The 7896-nt window shown below is 41.4% G+C and overlaps 1 long non-coding RNA gene across 1 annotated transcript in view; it reads right to left on the bottom strand.

The window, feature by feature from the left end:
- LOC113464574 (uncharacterized) overlaps nt 1-7546 on the bottom strand; it is an 8475-nt gene extending 929 nt beyond the window's left edge. Inside the window, exons 1-2 of the long non-coding RNA XR_003389420.1 lie at nt 7403-7546; nt 494-692 (exon numbers count right to left, since the gene is read on the bottom strand). This is a non-coding gene — a long non-coding RNA (uncharacterized LOC113464574). The remainder of the gene's footprint in view (nt 1-493; nt 693-7402) is intronic.
- Nucleotides 7547-7896: the final 350 nt, after the last annotated feature.

The raw sequence follows: 7896 nt of genomic DNA on the forward strand, positions 1-7896 counted from the left end.
TCCTTGCTGTTGTAGGCAAATTTTTTCTTGACGAATTAGTGAAGCGTGAACCGAAACTAATGTGTTCGAGTTTTTAACTGCTTCGAATGCCTGAACGATATTACATTTTAATTGGTTCCGATTTTGATTATTTTAGGCATAAACTATTTCTTTCTCGTGACTCCACAAATAAAAATCTAAAGGAGTAAGATTTGGCGATCTCGGGGGCTACGCAACAGTTCCACCTCGGCCAATCCAACAGTCGTACTGGTTTAAGAGATAAAAACTCGATTTTCTAAAAAATGACACCCCGTATGAAAAAATTATATTCCTTGTTTTCGACTAGATTTTATGTGAGGAATCATCCCCTTGCCGGTTGTACCATGATTTCGCAAACACCCTGTATAAGACAATACGTGTATTCGTATACCTCGTCTACGCTTTATGACACGAACTGACATACATATGTTCGGTTATCCCTTATGTTGGTATCAATAAATGTAAGGGATTTTACCTTTCGCAGTCATTTCTCGCTGCAATCGGTCTTCCATACGAGAACTCCGATGGACACCACCACCAGGATGTTGGCAAAGATCGCTATGAAACAGAGTCCGGCGATGTACGCGGTAATCCACATCAAATCCAGTGTTATCGCGTCAAGGCAGCCCGGCCGCGAAACGTTCTTCCCTTGGCCGTTATCCTTTTCGTCATGGCTAAGTACGAAAGGGAAGATTCCTTGTCTACCTCTTCGAGCGACCCAACAGTTTCTTATTATTTTCATGTTCCTCTCGTCCCATTCTCGAGAAACAATGGCGTAGCTTAAGAACGTACGCAATTTGAAGAATTTCGAATTATTCTCTCATATTCCTCTTAGTATGATCTTATGGTATATTGAATCTCTAAAGTTATTAGAATTTAACGTGCCGTGGTGGTCTAAAGAACGACTTTTATGTTATTTATCCCAAAGCTTTCTTCTGAGGAAACAATGCGCTAGCTTTGGGTATTAGCGTTATACACGCTCTGTATATAGAGAATGGCGAGAGCCAACAGGAAAATATCACATTCCTGTGGGAGTTGAACTTTTCCTTAAAAGGATCGTGCTTCGGCACGCTATACTTCCAATACTTTGAACCATCGACTTGACTGAGTTTATTCCGAACCTGCAATCGTATCTTCTTCGAAACGAAGTAATTATTATGAATGTAAATATTCCCCTAAATTTTTAAGTAAACTTCATAAAAGGTAACAGGTGATGACTATTTGCACGTCGCGTTGTATAGCCAGTAGAAACAGGAAATTAGTACGATCCGACGAACTAAAACGTTGTAACTAAAACCGGAGCTAAACGCGATACGCAAACTCCTCGAATTAAATCCCTGACTACGCCACTGCCGCATAGAGAGAACGAAGGGAACGAGAGGGTGAGGGCGAAAGTGGTGAACGTGAAGTGGAGCTGGCGTGGCTCCTCTTCGTCGCGACCCTCTCTCGGTGCCACACTAATGAGACGCAAAAGCTTTTGCTGCTTAAAGGGTGACGGTGCCGTGCCGCGGCGTCGATTAATGAATGTCGGGCTGTTTCGTGCGTCATGCACCACTGCCGTTATCAACGTGATAACGCAGCCGTGTCCAAACCGTTCACACAACGGATCCTCTATCGCCCCCTCTCACATTTCTTCTCTGCTTTTCCAAGACACTCTTCTACCTCCCCGCGGAAAAACACGACCCTAAGGGGACGTGTCTGACGAGTGTAATTATATGCCAGCCAGAGAGATGAAGGCGTCGGAGCAAAATACGCATGCTCCCTCCAGGTACGAACTTTTAAACTATCCTTTCGTAACGAGAATATTAAAGAGATGATTAGTGAGCGAAGTTAATTGATTCTGATGGAATTATGTAATCACTGTCCTTCGCTGTACTACTTATCGCGTATAATCACGTTTTAACTTAATTACTCTTCTTATTCCCCATCTGAAATTTTAATTTCATAAAAATATAAGTTTAATAATTAGAAGACAGTAGAAGTGACGAAGAAGGCTTCCACCCTTTCAAACGTATAAATAATTTTATGATCATTGAGATTTGATGTCCAAATAAACGAAACTCGAGTTGACAAGAGAAGCGATGGTAGGACAGTTTTTTATAAGCAATAAACTCGTCGACTGGATATCATGTCGGTCCTGGAAATTTAGTTACACTGTTACACAGAGGCAGTCGCGCGTTTCAGTCAGTTATGTTAGCTAGACAAACTGGAACTAGGCCTAACTCGGGCGAGCAATCAAGCTCGGAGTTACACAAATGAGTGGAATCAGCTTGCGCGGAGAAATTGTTTCGCCGCTTACTGCCTGGCTTGAATGAATCATTCAATTACCGCAGCCTGCTGTATGTATTACTATACCGCATTATTAAATATAATCGTGACAAGTTAATAGAAATATTATATTAAATTGTTTCATTAAAATATTATAAGAGAAATGACTTGGAAATTTAAAAACAAAAATACTTAGAATGACAATATAATTAAATGATTTCATAAGAAATTGTATGCGTCTTTAATGAACGAATATTGCATTTTTCATTTGACTGAAGAACGATGTAAAATGTAAATGTCACGTAATTACAACAGTTGGTTTGAATTTAATCGAATTAGCTGTCATATCAATCCGCTCCGTAAATCGCATTCTTCCCCAGGTAGGGGAAACGCGGCGCGTTTGCAACCGCACTCGAAGCACAATGAGCAGCGTGAATAACGGAAGAAGTCCCGTGACGGGGAGGAACTTGAAAAAAAAAAAAGTAAACCAGCACACGCGTGCCAATAAAAAGGTGGAACGCGTCACTGAAACGGCGGCGAAGTGGCTCGCGAACTGAAGTGACGAAGAGGATGAACGGCGGCGGCGGAGAAAAGATTTTTCCTTTCTCGCCCGCGCCCCCATCCTCCCTCTTCCTTCGTCTTCGGCGCCGACTTTTTCTTTACACGCCGACATCGTCCGTAGCGTCGCGTGCACAGCTCCAAGTGCCTCGTGGAACATCGCGAACAATGCGGCAATTAAGACTCGAATATCTCCAGGTAATGAACTTTGAATTGGGGAAATGGAATTGAAGAAGAATTGCACGGTTCAGAATTTTTCACTTATATGCAGCTAGTATTTTTCTCCGGCCTTTAGACTAACTTTTATTACGGCGTCACCGAATTGCATACGTAATTCAATCTGACGAATGTTCTGCCGATTGTGTGACACAAATGTCAATGGGGTTTACGTTCTTAAATAAGGTACTAACGTTTCTTGTATGATATAATCTTGTTACGTTACATCGTTCCCAAAAGCAAGGTTCGTGTCCGCGACAAACACGCGACCCGTTTAAGCGGCACTCGATCGGATCGGGTCGAATCTAGTTCACCACCCTCAGCGGCCTGTAACCGGCCTGTAATTCCCCTTTAAGCTCCTTGCAGGCGGTCCACTCGCGTGTCGCGCCGAGGGTGCAAGTACAATCCCGCTCACAAGTCTGAAGACGCGATTTTCTAAAAACCTAACAATAATTATAGAAATTACTTCAATTAATAATCATTGATTAATTCGATCGAGATCATCGACATGTTTGAAATTTTAGAACATCTTCAAATTCGAGTCAGACATATACGTGTTGTTCTTCACCTGTCCGCTATCGCACATAAATCACACCTGCTTGCTAAAATAATGCAAGTTTGATTTGAATTAATCACTTTTTCATTTGACTTTCCTATCTGGTTTTTACGAACCAACGGTGAGATTTGTGAACGGGTTTGTACGTATAGGTAACGTACGTCGAGCGCGAGAGAACACCTTGAGGAGGCCAGAGGCTGTATGTCCCCGATACACGTCTGTCGGCTTCGAACTTGTACACGTGTATTGTCCCCTTGTGTGTATACCCACGGGCTCTGGCTTAAACGCGTACACACCCGTGTCGTGGCTTTGGTCGAAGACATCCAACGTGGCCGAACAATGGAGCGATTAACGCGAGTGGGTACGTACGTCGAAAAGCGGCCGCACCGATAACGGATACGCTTCACACCTCGGAGTGGAAAAAGGGTCGCGAACACTCTCGGAGGAAATCTACGATCCACGCGTACATTTTTGCGAAGAAGTCGCGAGGGTCCCGTTGGTATAATTAGGTATGTGCTGAGAGAGACACGTTTCCCTGCGAAAAATGCGAGAGGATTGAAACGCGACACGTACGTACAAGTAGGACAAGTAGTTAATGACATTCTTTCTCTCATCGGTTGCACGCCGCGATAGTGCTAGTATGAGTTACATGCATCCCTCACACTCGTTGAACGCACTCGACTGTCCCACTTTCGAGTTTGCGAGTGGCGTGTATTCGGGAACTCGCGATGCCCACTCTTATCTGCGAGCTTTCCCGCCCTCTCAAGGTCGTTTGAAGACCGCCCGACGCGTTTTCACATTCCAACGTTTCACAGCTTTCGATCCGCTGGATCCGTAAAAGCCGCCGATATAGGAATTAAAAACGCACGAGGAAATTCGGAAAAGCGTAACGATCCGTTTTAACTGTATTTTTCTGTGAAACTTCGGTGAAAAGGAAATGTGTTTAAAAACTCAACGTCGCTTGAAATATGTTTATAAAATACGTGTATTTAATCGTGATCAAAATGTTTTTTGTATCTGGCCATGGGGGATTCATCGACTCTGGGAATGAAATGAAAAATGATATCGCGTGTAGCTATCTCGGTGGTAAAAAGCGGTGATTCAAAATACACACCGGTGAATCGATAGAGTTGCAAAATAATTTTCATGATTCAGTAAACTGAGTAGAGTGCCGGTTCCATTTTATAATAAAGGATTAAAAATTTTTCAGTTATATTAATCATACGTATGTAATTCGTGAATTCAATGAATTCGTAAAAAAAAGACTGCCATGTAGCATAAAAAAAAATGGACAGGGAGACAAAGAGAAATTTATCGAAAAAATTTTACAGTAGACCAGCAAATCTAATTGAAGTTATAGAAAGGTAATACTATTCTTTTCGAAGAAATAAAGAATACGTGGTTCGCATAGTTTTAGGATTTAAGCGAGTCAATCAACTGTTCAACAATAAAACAACAGAAGGGGCAGCGGTCTATTGTTGAAAATACAATGGCAGCGGAACATTGAATCAGGTATTTTGGGAAATTCGCAGGAAAATCGCTTGCCAACCGCAGTTTACACTCCGTGTTGTACGGATTTGAGAATCGGTTAAAAAAACTGACATCCTATCACGAGCAAATCCGGGGATGCGGTTTTTACCGACGGTTAAACTAAAATAAAAAACGAGAGAATTAATCAGCGAGCTTTACAGCTCGCATGTTTACTAATCCTGCGTCACAGTTAAACATGCACTTTTCGATGGATCGTTAAAAAAGCTAGATATGAATCACAGTAATTCAGCTATTGGCATAAATCTTTAAACGTTGCTTCTTACTTCATTGTATTTCGCATTAACGATAAATCAGAATATTTAAAAAAAAAAAAGGCATGCACACGCAAGAATTGACGCCAGTGTCAATCATAGAATGGTTCAGGTCGCCGAGCAAATATATCACGATGCATTTAATGCAATTGCCAATAAACCATTACCGAAGGTACATAAATCAATTCCATCGTGCAGCTGGTAATCATTTTTCGTCGAACTTTAAAAATAACTCTCGTATACGGTGGGCAATAAGTCACAGAGTACGTGAAAGGAGCAGAAAAATACTAGGAAAAATATTTGAAAGTATGAGTGTAGTAATTGGTTTAATTAGAGAGTTAAAAATTTTGCAATATTTTACTAACGTTCGACTGTGAAAAGTTATGAAAGAGACGTACGATGGAGAATGGAGAAAAGTAATTAAGATGAGATCAAAGCAAACATTTCAGTGGCAATGAAGAACGTCATGAGTTCCTTTTTGGCTGGAAAAGCGAAAGAATATCGGGTCTGTTAATCGATTTACCCGGGCCAGGATGAAATTACTGACTGGTGAATATTTGTATTAATGAATTTCATTCCGTGGCATCGAACGAATCGTATCGGCTACCGATTCGGGGCGAGGAAATGAATTTCTGGGTAACAACGTTTACAAGACTGGCAGAGTGTAGCACCGCGCAGCGTTTACTTTGCATTTTCGTGCGTTTAATTACAAAATCATGCGCGCGATTCCCATTCCTGTGGGAGGCAGTAGTTCAAATTTTAAACGAAAATCGTTATCACGCATATTTCGATAATACTTTGACAACTCAATAGAATGTTTTAGTTATTTTTACAATAAATTTACGAAATTGGAAAGTTTGTAATAGAATAATCAAGTTGCACGTTTTAAATATTTCTTTGCAGGAGATTAGGACGGCAAATTGAATCGGAATTAATTATCGTTGAAAGTATAAATTCGATTAAAGTTAAATTCAGTTCTAAGGGTGGAAAACTAAGTTTAAATTAATTTTCCTGAACGATCGACTCGATTAAAATCAAATTTCATCGAAGGATAGACTCGGTCGGAGTTTTCTGTCATCCGACGGAGCAAGCGATTCAATTTTTTACAAACTCGATTTAACATAACTCCGCGTTCTGAAAATCGTGATTCAACTCGGACAGCGTTCTGCGTTTAGCCTACACCCACCGAAACTTTCAATTCCAATTTAATTTCCGCGAAACATGTTGCACTTTCGAAATTCCGAGTTATGCTCTAAAAAGGATGGCCGAAACTTACAAATTTAATTCGCAAATTTAATTTCAACTTTGTCCTGGAAAGATATAATCAACATTAATTAAATCCAACTTTGTACCTAAAAGCAGAGAACACTCAAAACTTCTTTGTAAAACACGAAAAAAGATTTCTGTTAGAGTGAAGAGGAGAAAGTAAAGAGGCGATAATTTCTACTTTGAGAAATCGAATTCCTGATGGGAGAGAGAGAGAGGCAGACAAAGCTCGGATAATTCCCGAAACACGAATCTCGAGGTTCGAAAAAAACGATTGAGAAACCCTTAAATCCCAGAATTCCCACGGAAATGGAGGTCGTGGCGCTTCCGAGATAAATCGCATGGCTTGTAAACTGTCTAACAGTACAGTACCTGCGAAAAGTATTTAGTAACAACCGAAAATATTTTCTCCCGTGTACAAGACTCGTGTATGATAAAATTTCCTTAAAATTTAATCAGAACCGTGACGCTTGTGTCAGAATTGCGACAGTTCTATCAGCGCCAGTTCTCACTGATTCTGCATATTGAAAGAATACTTTCGTGAGACGTTGTATCATTCCTGGTCCCAGTCTGAACCGGGATTGGTATCGATTAAGTGGCACCGAGAGCGAGTTTTCTTTAAGGAGGCGCCATCAGACGCTTAGCGGGCTTGTCGGACTCTCATCCCGGGAGCACCGGGGACACAACTTGACGCCGCTAAATCCAAAACTTGTGTTACCACCGGCTCTCGGAACACTCGGGGCTGTTACGGAGCTGTTGCGTCGACTTCGGGCCCTGGCATAACTGCGACGGTGATAGTGATAGCGCTGGTTGAGTCGAGTTCCCCGCCTGATCCGTCGTCTCGGTGCCGTTCACACCGCAACACTGCAAACGAGCCTGGGCAAAAAGCGTAACTCAAAATTGAATACCAAATTGGTAAAAATGTAGTACAATAAAAAACAGTAGGAATTCAGAATAAACAATATCGTCTTTTAAAACAAAGAGTATTATTGAATCGCTGTTGATTTTTCTTACTATTCCTATGAAGATTAAACAAATATGTACAGTCAAGGAACAAGAGACAAATAAAGGGTGTCAGTCTCACCCCCGTGGCCAAGGGGTGTTTAATATCTCCCGAGGCGACGAGGAGAGGATTGCGGGACCCGGTAAGTTCAAAGACCTCTCGTTTGGCAGAGAGGAAGTTCATTCGAAGAGTTTGAAGAGAATTTTTTG

This window comes from Ceratina calcarata, unplaced genomic scaffold (genome assembly GCF_001652005.2).
Source record: "Ceratina calcarata isolate Rehan_Ccalc_2016 unplaced genomic scaffold, ASM165200v1 scaffold428.2, whole genome shotgun sequence".
Taxonomy (NCBI): Eukaryota; Metazoa; Arthropoda; class Insecta; order Hymenoptera; family Apidae; genus Ceratina; species Ceratina calcarata.